Source organism: Trichosurus vulpecula, chromosome 5 (assembly GCF_011100635.1).
Source record: "Trichosurus vulpecula isolate mTriVul1 chromosome 5, mTriVul1.pri, whole genome shotgun sequence".
NCBI classification, from domain to species: Eukaryota; Metazoa; Chordata; class Mammalia; order Diprotodontia; family Phalangeridae; genus Trichosurus; species Trichosurus vulpecula.
Window position 1 is genome coordinate 151,212,983 of NC_050577.1, and position 15,960 is coordinate 151,228,942.

At 36.6% G+C, this 15,960-nt stretch overlaps 1 protein-coding gene across 1 annotated transcript in view; it reads left to right on the forward strand.

Moving 5' to 3' along the window:
- FBXL13 (F-box and leucine rich repeat protein 13) overlaps positions 1-15,960 on the forward strand; it is a 156,545-nt gene that overhangs the window by 69,896 nt on the left and 70,689 nt on the right. The gene's annotated exons all lie outside the window — the stretch shown is intronic.

Here is a 15,960-nt window from a genome sequence, read left to right on the forward strand (position 1 = left end):
CAAGTAGAATTGTAATTTTTTAAACTGGCAATAAAAATTGTTATTATCGGCCATGTGTAATGAATCTAGCCATAGGACTCATTAGTAGTAACTCCAGGAATGGGTAACATATCACACAGAAAGGGAACCAGTTGGAAAATGTGTATGGTCAGCAGTTTCTGCAAAAACAAAGGACGGTAATGATATGTGATTGCAAGTGGTGAAAGTAATTAGAGGAGATAATGACCACATTTTGCTTCCTTCATATATTGTTGATGAATTAAATAAACATTAAATTAAAAAATCAAGAGCTTTTAATTTTGTTTTATGGAAGTTATTAAATTAACGTAATTATGGTAAAGGTTCAGTAAAATTCAACTCTAGTTAAAGTCTGGTGACCTTACAAATGTTTTAGATTGAATTGTCACCAAAGAATATATAATATCTATTCTGTAACTCCATATTAATAGGTTTTCAGTGGTAGTACTAAATATAGAATAAGAAAAAAATGTTTTTCCTCAGTCATTCTAGGTAACTGCTCTCAGTGCCCAACTTGGGTCATACTTTTTTTTTAAATTTATTTTTTATTTTTAGTTTACAACATTCAGTTCCACAAGTTTTTGAGTTCTAATTTTTCTTCCCCTCTCTCTCCTCCCCCTGCCCCTGCAAGACAGCATGTAATCCAATATAGGTTCTACATATACCTTCTCATTAAACTTATTTACACAATAGTCAATATGTAAAAAAGAATTAAAACCAATGGAATGAATCATGAGGAAGAAGAAACAAAACCCTATACCTTCACATTAAACTTATTTACTCAATAGTCAATTTGTAAAAAAAGAATTAAAACCAATGGAATGAATCATGAGAAAGAAGAAACAAAACCAAAAAAGAAGGGAAAAAAGACAGCAAATAGTTTGCCTTAATCTGCATTCAGACTCTGTAATTCTTTCTCTGGATGTGGATAGCTTTTTCCATCATTCATCTTTTGGAACTGCCTTTGAACCTTGCATTGATGAGAAGAGCCAATTCTATCAAAATTAGTCCTCACAGATACCATGTGTCTGTAATTGTGTATAATGTTCTCCTGGTTCTGCTCCCCTCACTCAGCATCAGTTCACATAAATCTTTACAAGTTCTAATGAAGTCTGTCTGCTCCTCATTTCTTATAGCACAATAGTATTTCATTACATTCATATACCATAACCTGTTTAGCTATTCTCCAATTGATGGGCATCCCCTTGATTTCAATTCTTTGCCAGCACAAAAAGAGCTGCTATAAATATTTTTGTACGTACTGGTCTCTTTCCCACTTGTGTGATCTCTTTGGAATACAGCCCTAGAAGTGGTATTGCTGGGACAAAGGGTATGTACATTTTTATAGCCCTTTGGGCATAGTTCCAAATTGCTTTCCAGAATGGCTGGATCAGTTCACAACTCAACTAACAATGTAACAATGTTCCAATTTTCCCACATCCTCTCCAGAATTTATGATATTCCTGTTTTGTCATGTTAGCCAATCTGACAGGTGTGAGGTGGTACCTAAGAGTTGTTTTTTAGAGCATTTTTTTCATATGACTATAGATATCTTTAATTTCTTCCACTGAAAACTGCCTATTCATTTCCTTTGACCATTTCTCAATTGGAGAATGACTTGTATTCCCATAAATTTGACTCAGTTCCCTATATATTTTAGACATGAGGCCTTTATCAGAGACATTTTTGTAAAAGTTCTTTCCCAATTTTCTGCTTCCCTCCTAATCTTTGTTGCATTGGCTTTGTTTGTACAAAACTTTTCAATTTAACATAATCAAAATTATCCATTTTGCATTTTGTAATGCTCTCTGTCTCTTATTTGGTTATAAATTTTTCCTTTCTCCATAAATCTGACAGGTAAACTATTCCTTGCTCTCCCAAATTGCTTATAGTATCAGCCTTTATACCTAAATCATGAACCCATTTTGAAATTTATTTTGGTATATGGTGTAAGATATTGATCTATGCCCAGTTTCTGCGATATGATTTTCCAGTTTTCCCAGTAGTTTTTGTGAAAAGAGTCCAGACGCTGGATTCTTTGGGTTTATCGAAGAGTAGATTGCTATAGTCATTGACTGCTGTGACTTGTGTACCTAACCTATTCCACTGATCCACCACTCTTTTTCTTAGCCAGTACCAAGTAGTTTTGATGACTGCTGCTTTATGATACAGTTTAATATCTGGTATGGCTAGGCCACCTTCCCTAGCATTTCTTTTCATTAATTTCCTTGATATTCTGGATCTTTTGTCCTTCCAGATGAATTTTGTTATTGTTTTATCCAGCTCTGTAAAATACATTTTTGGTAGTTTGATTGGTATGGCACTGAATAAGTAAATTAATTAAGATTGTCATTTTTATTATATTAGCTTGGCCTAACCATGAGCAACTGATGTTATTCCATTTATTTAGATCTGACTTTCTTTGTGTGAAAAGTGTTTTGTAACTGTGTTCATATGGGTCCTGGGTTTGTCTTGGCAGATAGACTCCCAAATATTTTATAGCGCCCAGTAACTTTAAATTGAATTTCTCTTGCTGCTGTTGAGCTTTGTTAGTAATATATAGAAATGCCAAGGATTTATGTGGGTTTATTTTATATCCTGCAACTTTGCTAAAGTTATTTATTATTTCAAGTACTTTTTTTACTTGATTCTCTAGGATTCTCTAAGTAAATCATCATACTATCTGCAAAGAGTGATAACTTAGTTTCTTCTTTGCCTATTCTAATTCCTTCAATTTCTTTTTCTTCTTTTATTGTGAAAGCTAACATTTCTAGTAACAAATTGAATAATAGGGATGATAATGGACAACCTTGTTTCCCCCCCCCCACCCCGATCTTACTGGAAATGCATCTAGCTTATCCCCATTACATATAATGCATACTGATGGTTTTAGGTAGATGTTACTTAATGATTTTAAGGAAGACTCTGTTTATTCGTATACTTTCTAGTGTTTTTAATAGGAATGGGTGTTGTATTTTGTCAAAAGCTTTTTCTGCATCTATTGCAATAACCGTATGATTTCTGCTAGTTTTGTTGTTGATATGATCAATTATGCTGATAGTTTTCCTAATATTGAACCAGCCTTGCATTCCTGGAATAAATCCTACCTGGTCATAATGTATTATTCTCATGATAAGTTGCTGTAATATTTTTGCTAATATTTTATTTAAAATTTTTGCATCAATATTCATTAGGGAAATTGGTCTATAATTTTCTTCCTCTGTTTTGACTCTTCCTGGTTTAGGTATTAGTACTATATTTGTGTCATAAAAAGAATTTGGTAGGACTCCTTCCTCATCTGTTTTCCCAAATAGTCTATAAAGTATTGGAATTAATTGTTATTTAAATGTTTGATAGAATTTGCTTGTAAATCTTGCGGGGTCATGTGTTTCTTAGGCCCATCTCAGGTGCCATTTCCTATGGGAAACCTTCCTTTTTGCCCCTAGTTGTTAGTACTCTCTTTCCCTCCTCATATTAAATTATATTTACTATTTGTATGTAGGGAATTGATCCTGTGAATTCCATAATCAGTTTGATGAGGATATAGAGAAACTATAATTTGTGATGGTTCTTGTGTTGTAAAGCTTTGATCAAGGGAGTTAATTCCCTGGCCACTTTGAGCTCATAGGGAGGTGAAATTTTGTCTAGACCTTTCAGTTCCATTTCTTTAAAGAGAGTATGGACATTCCCCACTTGACCCCCTCCCCCAGAATATGGTTTTCAGGGATTGTAGCTTCTCCTGAGATGAATTAGTTGGCTTGGAATCTTGAGAGGATGGATTCTTATCATAGGAGCTATGCCCATCTGTTGGCCATTAAAAGGAATCTTCATTAAAGACTGAATCTTTTCCACTTCTTCTACCTTTTCTTATGGAGAGATTCTGAGAACATATGTGTGCATAGGGGTGGGAGGGTTCTCACCACTTCACTAAAGCCTTTCAGTAAAAGCAAATGAAGAGCTGCATGTGCTTGTCCACATGGTTCAAAGAAGCTATTTCTTAGGTGATATCAGATTCAGGGGTTGCCTTGTAAGAAACCTCAGGTTTGAGGTTCCTGGAATCTGACCTTCCAGCCAAAGAAGGAGGATTTCCTAGGTAATATAATCCCATAATATAAGCTTCTAACCAGAGAAGGGCAATTTCTTGGCCAGCACTAGCTTTAGAGTGGTCTTGCAAGCAATACCAAGTTACTATTTCTATTCAGAAAAGGAGGACTTCCTGAGTATTGTGTCTCTTGAAGGGACAAGAGAATTGCCCATCTTCCCCTAGCCCTACTCTCTAGAAAGGGGTGTAGAAAGGGACTAAACCATGCCATAGATGAGGAAACAAAAATTGAACAAATGCTGGACTTTATTCTCCTATGTAAGTTATTCACACAGCATGGGTCTGATGGGAAGAAGACTGCCTATCTTACAGCACCCAGATGTTTCCATTTGAGGGAGAGAAGCCGAAACCACAGAATGGGACTGTGAATGGGGGGGGGGGGCTGTATAGGACCCTTGAAAAATGAGGCTTACTGGAGAGAGAGGGAGAATTGTGTTGTTTATGGGATTATTTGGATTCTCTTTGTTTTCTACATTGTTATGGGCTCTTGTGAATCTTTTACTTCTTTTCAGGATGAAATAAAGAAGTCCTATGCTGGATACTGCTTTTTATTAAAAATCTGGAAAAAGAATGTTTTTACCCATAGCTGTGAGGCGCTAGATACAGACCAACTTTGGTGATTTCCCAGTGAACTGAGGCAATACAAGCCAAAGACAGAATGATATTTTGGGTCAGCCCACAGATCCATGTAAATCCAGAGGTTTTAGGGGCCATGGGGTATCAGTTACATGTGTTAATGTTGTAACATCCCATTAAAATATAAGTTCCTTGAGGGTAGGGCCTCTCTTTCATTTTGTCTTTGAATCCTGCCTAAGCCTTAGCACAGCAAGTCCTTTCATATAGCAGACACTTAGTAAATGTTGATCAATTGAATGGAAGGAGAATGAGAGTCAAGAACAGGTGAACAGTAGCAGGTAATAACAAATAAAGAGTAGGTTGATTCACCTGTGAAACACTTACTTGGGTGCTGGGAAATGGGCTTCTGCTGCAGCACTACGAAGGCCTTCAGGCTTGCTCCTCCTTTACTTCTCCCCATGCCTCCTTGAGGTTGATCCGTGCCTCAAGACAAACTGCTTGTCCTGGCACTTGGGGGGCAGGGATGAGTGTTGACAAGGTGAATGGAAGGTGGTGCCCAGCATTCATCCCCAGCTTCAAAAAGAATCGGTAGGTGATGTTGTGTGTGGAGAACATTGTCCGATTGATCCCTGAAACGGGAAAGAAGTGAAGATGGAAAAGAGGAAGAAGAAGCATAAGTGATGTAGTGGGGGGTGGGGCGGAGCACTGGATGAGGTCAGAGGACCTCAGAATTAGAGTTCAAATGCAAAAGCTGCCACTTGCTAGCTCTGTGACCTTAGGGAAGTCACTTGACTTCTCTCATCTGAAAAGTTAGGAGATAAGATTAGATGATCTTTGAGGTTCCTTCTATTTCTCAATTTATTTTCCTGTGTGGGCTCTATCATAGTGCAAATAGTTAGACTCAGAACTGGTTCAATGGGCAGATCCAAAGAGTAGTTAATAGTTTATTTAACTTAAGAGGAAATCCAAATAATTGGATTCAGAATGGGTTAAGTGACTGTAACCAAACAGTAGTTCTTAACAGTTTAACTTGAAAGTCAGTCTCTTTGCTTGGTCTTGTGCTATTTAACATCTTTATAAGTGACTTAGGTAGAGACAGAGATGGTGATTATCAAATTTGTAAATGATCCAATAAATCATAGCTAATAGAAATGAGAGAGTCAGCTTCCAAAAACACATTGAGTGGCCAGAATGGTGAGACAAAACAAAATGGAGCTCCACAGAGATAAACCAATTTCACAAGTACAAAATGAGGAAATCATAAGTAGACTGCTGGTCTTTGAGTGGAAGACTCAGGGGTTTAGTAGATGTTGAGTCTCAACAGTATGCTATGTCAGCTCTCAAAACTAATGAAGACTTTGGTATATAAGGTCTAGGTTCCTCTCTTCACAGTTTTTGGGAAGCTTATAATTTTTCTCAATCAGCTCTGTTACTTTTGTCTGCATTTTTTCCAAGAAGAGAAATTAGGCATTTTTTCCTGCTTCTGTCATTTCTACCTTTCTGTCCCTGGGTAAAAATACATTTTTTCATGAAATCTTTTACTTTTTTATCTTTTCCGCAGATATTTCTAAATTGCTGAACCTTATCCTATGCCCTGAGTTTCTTTAGTGGCACTCAAGTCCTTCTTTGTTTCATTTCATGAGGCATCTACTAATTTTTAAAATTTACTAATTTCTTTTTAAATCACATTAGTATGTTTATTATCCCTTTCTCTGTGTCAGAAATATAGGTTTGTGTCTAGTACTATTGTAGCTATTGTTAAAGCATATTTTTCCTCTTGCTTTTTTTATTAGCTTCTTTTGTTGATAATTGCTTTCATTATGTTAGAACTCTGGATTGCTCATTTTAAAAAGTGATCTTGCAAGCATTTCTGAAAGTTTTGCTTTGCTGTTTTTAAGTGAAGTATTCAGAATATAGACATCTTCTCCTAAGCCTAAGCCTTCTCCTCATCTTTATAACTTTTTAAAGAAAATTCTATAGATGCATTTTGCTGGTGATGGTAGTGGGTTTTTTTTTTAACAACAAATTCATTTTCCAAATTACCCCCTTTTAATTATTCTCTCCTTGTAAGAAAAACTTAAGCAAAATCAGCTGGCAAAAGGACTGTGTCATACAAGTGTTTATTAGCTATTCCCTGGGACTAAAATCTTTGACCACAATTTATCTGAGTTGTAGTGTTATTTTCATTTATATTATTGTCATTTGCATACATTATTCTCTTGGTTCTACTTACTTTTTAGTGATGCCTTTTGTTTTACATCACAGTCATTTTTCATATATAACTATACCCATAATAACTGCAATTAAAAAAAAGGGTTGATGATGGAGGGGAGGGCAGATGGGGGTGGAGGTAATCAAAAACAAACACTTTCGAAAGGGGACAGGGTCAAGGGAGAAGATTCAATAAAGGGGAATGGGTTGGGAAGGAGCAAAATATAGTTAGTCTTTCACAACATGAGTATTGTGGAAGGGTTATACATAATGATACACATGTGGCCTATGTTGAATTGCTTGACTTCTTAGAGAGGGTGGGTGGGAAGGGAAGAGGGAAGAGAATTCGAAACTCAAAGTTTTGAAAACAGATGTTCAAAAACAAAAAAAGAAGTTTTGCATGCAACTAGAAAATAAGATACACAGGCAATGGGGCATAGAAATTTATCTTGCCCTACAAGAAAGGAAGGGAAAAAGGGAGGGAAGGGGAATGGGATGACAGAAGGGAGGGCTGACTGGGGAACAGGGCAACCAGAATATTCCCCATTTGGGAGGGGGGGGGCGGAGGGTAGAAATGGGGAGAAAATTTGTAATTCAAACTGATGTGAAAATCAATGCTGAAAACTAAATATGTTAAATAAATAAATTTAAGAAATAAATAAATTAAAAAATAACAAAACAAAAAAAAACTAAATTTAATTTTTTTAATTAGCAAAAACATCTACTTCTCACCACCACCCGTTTCTCTAATTGAGAAAGAAGAAAAATAAAACCCTGTTTAAACATGTATAGTTAAGTAAAATAAATTCTCATACTGGCCATGTCCAAAAAATATACCTATCTCATTCTGTACTCTGTTGTTCACTTCTCCTTCATTCAGTAGAGGAGGTCAGTAGAATATTTCATCATGTGTACTCTGAAATCATGATTGGTAATTACATTGATCAAAGTTCCTAAATCTTTCTTTTTAAAATATTTATTTAATTTATTTAATTTTTATTATTTTTTAATCTCTGAATTGTCTCTTTCCATCCCTCTCAACCTCACGTTAGAGAGGGTGTAAGCGGAATGGCCTTTGTTTTCTTTGAGTGACTCAGCTTACCTCATTGAGCCTCTGGACGCTGTGGCTTGCTCTTCCGGGGCAGGAAGTCCAGCGACCATACCAGGAATCAGAACTTCCTGTGTGATGAGTTATGGGGCTGGCTGAGGGGAGGTGTTAGCTCCAGAACCTGGTCTATGCTAGGGGGAGGGGCCAAGTCAAGAACCAATCGGCCCTGGTCATTCAGGCGGCGCTTGATGATGTCAAAAACTCTATAAGAGGGGAGAGGACAGCTTGAAGCTCTCTTTCCTTTTCCGGTTGGTGTGGGAGCAACAAGGAGAGTGACTCTGGGCCAGCCCTTGCTCTCGGGCCGAGCCCAGATGTTGGTAACTATGAATTGTATTGGGTCTGTCTGTTGATATCTGTAACTTGTTTATATTTTGGTTTTGAGGTTCGGGGTGCTGGTTTGTTTTCCCCTGAACTAAATGAATGTTTTGAACCTCAGGGTGCTGTTTTTTTTTTCCCTGAAGTAAGTCAATGAATCTGTATTTGGTCTGTCTCTTGATGCTTGTCTGTATGCTCCCCTGAACTAACTGAATGCTAACTGAATGCTGGATTAAAGTAAGCTGGTCAACCCCTTCACCGTGCTTTCCTTGTTTAAGCAGATAAAAAGAACCTGTGCTGTCCCGGCAGCCCCCTGGGTCCCGGCTGTGGGGGAGGGATCTTACACCCCCACCGAAGCTGCTAGCTGGGTTGTTAAATCAGAGGGCCAACATTTGAGATATATATATGTGGAACTATCCCATACATACTTTAACATATCAGCTCTTTCTCTGGAGGTGGATAGCATTTTCCTTAATAGGTCATTCATATTCATATTACTCAGAACAGCTTAGTCATTCACAGTTATACTTTGAACAGTGTTGCTGTTACTGTATACAATGGTCTCTTGCTTCTGCTCACTTTACTCTGCATTATGTCTTGCAGAGTTATTATAAAATCAGCCTGCTGATCATTTCTTATAGGATAGCAGTAGTCCATCGCAGCAGTATACCACAATTTACCCAGCCATTCCCCAATTGATGGGCATCCCTACAATTTCCACTTCTTTGCTACCACAAAAAGAGCTGCTATAAATATTTTAGAACATATAGAGGGGGGCGGAGCCAAGATGGTGGCTGGTAAGCAGGGAATAGCGTGAGCTCCGTACCGAGTCCCTCCAAAAACCTATAAAATGGCTCTGAACCAATTCTAGAATGGCAGAACCCACAAAACAACAGAGGGAAGCAGGGCTCCAGCCCAGGACAGCCTGGATGGTCTCTGGGTGAGGTCTATCCTGCATGGAGCTGGGAGCTGGGAGTTGCGAACTGAGTGGAGCAGAGCCCAGCCTAAGCAGCGTGGACCAACAAGATCAGCAACCGGGCAGAGCATGCCCTAGCGCTCTGAATCAGTGAGCTGCGGCAGTTAACGAGCCTTCTCAACCCACAAACACCAAAGACTGCAGAGAAGGTTAGTGGGAAAAGCTGCGGGAGTGGAAGGAGTTCGCGGTTTGGCTTCTAGCCCCGGGGGCAGCGGCAGTGGGGCAGCTATGGCTGTTGCTGCTTCCGGCTCCAGGCGCACCTGGTGGGAGAAATTAAGTGGTGGATCAGAGCAGGGGTGCACAGCATGCTGAAGATCTAAGCCCAGTTTGGGTTGGGGGTTCTTGGGGAAGGAGCAGTGCTGGTGTGGCAGAGCTGGCACCTCCCCCCCAAACATGGAACATAGAACTCTGTAGTCTACAAGCAGTCATACCCCACTGAAAAACTCAAAGGTCAAGTTAGTTGGCTGGGAATATGGCCAGGCAGCGAAAACGTACTGAGATTCAGTCTCAGACTTTGCATTCTTTCTTTGCTGACAAAGAAGACCAAAACATACAGACAGAAGAAATTAATAAAGTCAAAGAGCCTACAACAGAAACCTCCAAGAAAAACATGAGCTGGTCCCAGGCCATGGAAGAGCTCAAAAAGGATTTGGAAAAGCAAGTTAGAAAAGTAGAGGAAAAATTGGGAAGAGAAATGAGAAGGATGCGAGAAAACCATGAAAAACTAGTCAATGACTTGCTAAAGGAGACCCAAAAAAATACTGAAAAATATACTGAAGAAAACAACACCTTAAAAAATAGACTAACTCAAATGGCAAAAGAGCTCTGAAAGGCCAATGAGGAGAAGAATGCCTTGAAAGGCAGAATTAGCCAAATGGAAAAGGAGGTCCAAAAGACCACTGAAGAAAATACTACTTTAAAAATTAGATTGGAGCAAGTGGAAGCTAGTGACTTTATGAGAAATCAAGATATTATAAAACAGAACCAAAGGAATGAAAAAATGGAAGACAATGTGAAATATCTCATTGGAAAAACCACTGACCTGGAAAATAGATCCAGGAGAGATAATTTAAAAATTATTGGACTACCTGAAAGCCATGATCAAAAAAAGAGCCTAGATATCATCTTTCAAGAAATTATCAAGGAGAACTGCCCTGATATTCTAGAGCCACAGGGCAAAATAGAAATCGAAAGAATCCATGGATCGCCTCCTCAAATAGATCCCAAAAAGAAATTTCCCAGGAATATTGTCGCCAAATTCCAGAGCTCCCAGATCAAGGAGAAAATACTGCAAGCAGCCAGAAAGAAACAATTTGTGTATTGTGGAAACACAATCAGAATAACCTAAGATCTGGCAGCCTCTACATTAAGAGATTGAAGGGCTTGGAATACGATATTCCGGAGGTCAATGGAGCTAGGATTAAAACCAAGAATCACCTACCCAGCAAAACTGAGTATCATGTTCCAAGGCAAAATATGGATTTTCAATAAAATAGAGGACTTTCAAGCTTTCTCAGTGAAAAGACCAGAATTGAATAGAAAATTTGACTTTCAAACACAAGAATCAAGAGAAGCATGAAAATTTAATCAAGAAAAAGAAATTGCAAGGAACTTACTAAAGGTGAACTGTTTTGTGCACATTCCTACATGGAAAGATGACGAGTATGATTCATGAGACCTCAGTATTAGGGTAGCTGAAGGGAATATGCATACATTATATGTTTATGTATATATATGGGTGAATGTGTATGTATGTATATATCTGTGTGTGTGTGTGTGTGTGTGTGTATATATATATATATATATATAGAGAGAGAGAGAGAGAGAGAGAGAGAGAAGACACAGGGTGAGTTGAAGATGAAGGGAAGATATCTAAAAGAAATAAAATCAAATTAAGGGATGAGAAAGGAATATATTGAGAGAGGGAGATAGGGAGAGATAGAATGGGGTGGATTATCTCGCATAAAGGAGGCAAAAGCAAGCAGTTCTGTGGGAGGAGGGGAGAGGGCAGATGAGGGGGGGGAATGAGTGAATCTCATCAGATTTGGCCTAAGGAGGGAATACCATACATACCCAATTGGGAATCTTACCCCACAGGAAAGAAGAGGGAAGAAGATAAAAATAAATGGGGGGGATGATGGAGGGGAGGGCTGATGGGGGTGGAGGTAGTCAAAAACAAACACTTTCGAAAGGGGACAGGGTCAAGGGAGAAAATTCAATAAAGGGTGATGGGTTGGGAAGGAGCAAAATATAGTTAGTCTTTCACAACATGAGTATTGTGGAAGGGTTATACATAATGATACACATGTGGCCTATGTTGAATTGCTTGACTTCTTAGGGAGGGTGGGTGGGAAGGGAAGAGGGGAGAGAATTCGGAACTCAAAGTTTTAAAAACAGATGTTCAAAAACAAACAAAAATGTTTTTGCATGCAACTAGAAAATAAGATACACAGACAATGGGGTGTAGAAATTTATCTTGCCCTACAAGAAAGGAAGGGAAAAGGGGATGGGAGGGGAGTGGGGTGACAGAGGGGAGTACTGACTGGGGAACAGGGCAACCAGAATATATGCCATCTTGGAATGGGTGGGAGGGTAGAAATGGGGAGAAAATTTGTAATTCAAACTATTGTGAAAATCAATGCTGAAAACTAAATATGTTAATTAAATAAAAAAATTTTAAAAAAGTATTTCAAGGAAAAAAAATATTTTAGAACATATAAGTTCTTTCGCATTTTCCCTGGTCACCTTGGGAAACAGACTTAATAGTGGTTTTGCTGGGTCAAAGGTCACAGTTTATAACATTTTGAACATAATTCCAGATTGGTGTCCAAAATGGTTGGATCAGTTCACAATTCCACTAACAGTGTATTAGTGTCCCAATTTTTCCACATCTCTTCCAGCATTTGTCATTTTCCTCTTCTGTCACGTTAGCCAATCAAATAGATATGAGATGCTACCTCAGTGTTGCTTTAATTTGCATTTCTTTTATTAATAATGATTTAGAGAATTTTTTCATATGACTACATATATCTTTGATTTCTTCCAAAAACTCCCTGTTTATATCTTTTGACCATTTATCAATTAGGGAATGACCCATATTCATATATATTTGACTCAGTTGTCTATATATTTGAGATCTGAAGCCTTTGAGAAACTGATTGTAAAGTTTTTTCCCCAATTTTTACCTTCCTTCTAATCTTGGCTACATTGGTTTTATTTGTATAAAACCTTTTTATTTAAAAATTATCCATTCATTTTATATCACATAATGCTGTCTCTTGTTTATTCATGAATTCTTCTATCCACAAATCTTATCGGTGATATAATTTCATATTCTAATTTATTTATTATATCTCCTTTTATGTCCAGGTCATGTATTCATTTTGGCCTTAGTTTGGTAAATAGTGTAAGATATTGGTCTATACGTAGTTTCTGCTAGACTGCTTTCTACTTTTCCCAACAATTTTCCCCAAATGATGAATTCTTATTCCAAAAGCTTAGTTAGATCTTTGTTGATCAAAAACAAGGTTACAATCATCGTTTACTACTGTAAACTTGTATTGTACACCTACTCTATTCCACTAATCTACCATTCAATTTCTTAGCCAGTACCAGATAGTTTTGATAATTACTGACTTATAATATAAGATCTAGTACTACCAGACCTCCTTTCTTTACATAAAAAAATTTTAATTTATGTGATAAACCTTTCCATAACATAATACAATAAAAAGATGATTGCACATGAAACTGCAAAACTTTTATGTACAACTTGCTATTCCTGTTAAATGGATAATAAAGTCATCGTGTAAATTACTTCTTTTTTTTCTTTTTTTCTTCCCTCCCCTCTCCCAACCCTAGAGATGGCTACCATTAGACAACATACACACACACACACACACACACACACACACACACACACATATACACATGTATGTGTAAAATCATTCTGTATATACTTGTATTTATCAGTTCTTTCTTTGGATGCAGATAGTGTCTTCTTTCATATGTCCTTTGTAGTTAATTTGGGATGTATAATAGTAAAAATGATTTACTCAAAGTTCTTAGAACAATATTGCTGTTACTGTATACAACGTTCTCTTGGTTCTGCTCATTTTGCTCTGCATTATTTTATGCAAATCTATCCATTTTTCCCCTAAAATCATCAAGCTTATCATTTCTTATAGAACAGCAGTATTCCATCACAATCATATACTACAGCTTGTTTAGCCATTCCCCAATTAATAGGCATCCCCTCAGTTTTCAGTTCTTTTCCACTACAAAAAGAGCTGTTATAAATATTTTTGAACACATAGGTTCTTTCCCTTTCCCCCCAGTCATCTTTGGAAATAGAGCTAGTAGTGGCACTGCTGGATCAAAGGGTCTAGGCAATTTAATAACTCTTTGGGCATAATTCCAGATTGTTCTCCAAAGTAGTTTCTTCAGTTCACAATTCCACCAACAACGAATATGTCTTAATTTTTCTACATTCCACCCCCCCAACATTTGCCATTTCCCTTTCTCATTTTAGTCAGACAAGTATAAAATTATATTTCAAGATTGTTCAATTTTCATTTTTTCTAATTTATTTCTTTTTTTATTTTCTTGACTTTCTGTTCTTCCAAATGAATTTTGTTGTTACTTTTTCTAGCTCAATAAAATACTTTTTAGGTCATTATTTGGGATGGCAATGAATAAGTAGATTAGTTTATGTAGGCTTGGCTCACCCATGAAAATTAATACTTCTCCAGTTATTTAAATCTGACTGTATAAAAAGTGTTTTTATAATTATTCATATAGTTCCTAGGTTTGTCCTGACAGATATATTCCAGGTATTTTATATTGACTATGTTTAATTTAAATGAAATTTCTTTTACTATCTCTTCCTGCAGATCTTTTTGATGATGATATATATATATATATACTGATAATTTATATGGGTTTATTTTATATCCTGCTACTTTGCTAAAATTATTGTTTCAACTAGTTTTTTAGTTGAATCTCTAGGATTTTCCAAGTATACCATCAGATCACCTGCAAAAAAGGGTTTTATTCTTTGTCGATTCTGATTACTTCAATTTCTTTTTCTTCTCCTATTGCTATTGCAAGCATCTTAGTATAATATTGAATGTTATTGGTGATAATGGGTATCCTTATTTCACTCCTGATGTTATTGGGAAGGCTTGTAGGTTATCCCCATTACAGATAATGCTTGTTGATGGTTTTAATTATATGCTTCTCATGACTTTAAAGAAAAATTTATTTATATCTATGCTTTCAATTGTTTTTTTTTCCATTGGAATGAGTGTTATATTTTGTCAGAAGCCTATTCTACATCTTTGATGTAATCATGATTTTTGTTGCTTTTGTTATTGATAATCAGTTGTGTTAATAGTTTCCTCATATTGAACCAATTCTGAATTCCTGGTATAAATCTTCACGATCATGACATTTAATCTTTGTGGTGTGTTGGTATAGTTTCCTAGCTAGTATTTTATTTAGGATTTCTGCAACCATATTTGTTAGTGAAATCGGTCTATAATTTTCTTTCTCTGATTTTGCTCTTCCTGGTTTAGGTATCAGCACCATATTTGTTTCATAAAAGAAGTTTGGTAAGACTTCTGCTTTGCCTGTTATTCCAAATAATTTATTTAATATTGGAATTAGTTGATATTTAAATATTTGCTAAAATTCACTTGCAAATCCATCTTGTCCTGATGCTTCTTTCTTAGGAAGCTCAATTTCTTTTTTCTAAAATTTCTGTCCAATTTATTTTTTCTAAAATAGATTTATTTAGATATTCTGTTTCTTCTTCTGTTAATCTGTGCAGTTTATATTCTCGTAAGTTTTGTTCCACTCCACTTAAATTATTAAATTTATTTGCATATTATTGGGCAAAATAACTCCTAATGCTTTAGTTTCATGTTCTTCAGCAGTGTATAAACCCTTTTCAGTTTTGATATGTTCCTTCCCTTGTAATAAAGAAATGTAGTTTAGCAGAACTAACAACAGCTGATGGCACATGTGACATTTCCTACCCATGGTCCTCCCCGTCATTCCGATGAAAGTTTTTCAACTCTTCTCCAATTGCAATTACACTGTATTTGACTTCATTTTAGTGGGGTTTCTTTTCCAGTGCATGATTATAGTTACATGCACATGCATGGTAGTACACATGTGCATGTGTATTGTTGTGTTTGTTTTCCTATTTCTACTTCAATCTCCTATTAGTTCATATAGATCTTCCTGTGTTCCTTGAAATTCTCACAATTGTCATTTTAAATGCACAGTAATATTTCATTATATTCATACACCACAGTTTGTTTGACCATTCTCCATTCTGTGGGGACCTATTTTGTTTCCAGGGTTTTTTTGTTTGTTTTTGCCACAAAAGGTGCTGGTGTGTATTGTGCCTGCTTGCTGTTTTTGACTTTGTTGGTATAGAGAATGGTAGCTATGTGTCCAGACATGGAATCTCTGAGTCAAAGAGTATGAACAAATATGAGACTTCTTTTTAACATAATTTCAAATCACTTTCAAAAATAATTTGACCAGTGCTTATCTTCCTGCAACCCACACATATTGACTCTTTCCTCCTTGGTCACATTTGCCATGTTGCTGAGTATGAGGTGAAACTTGAGAGTTGCTTCAATT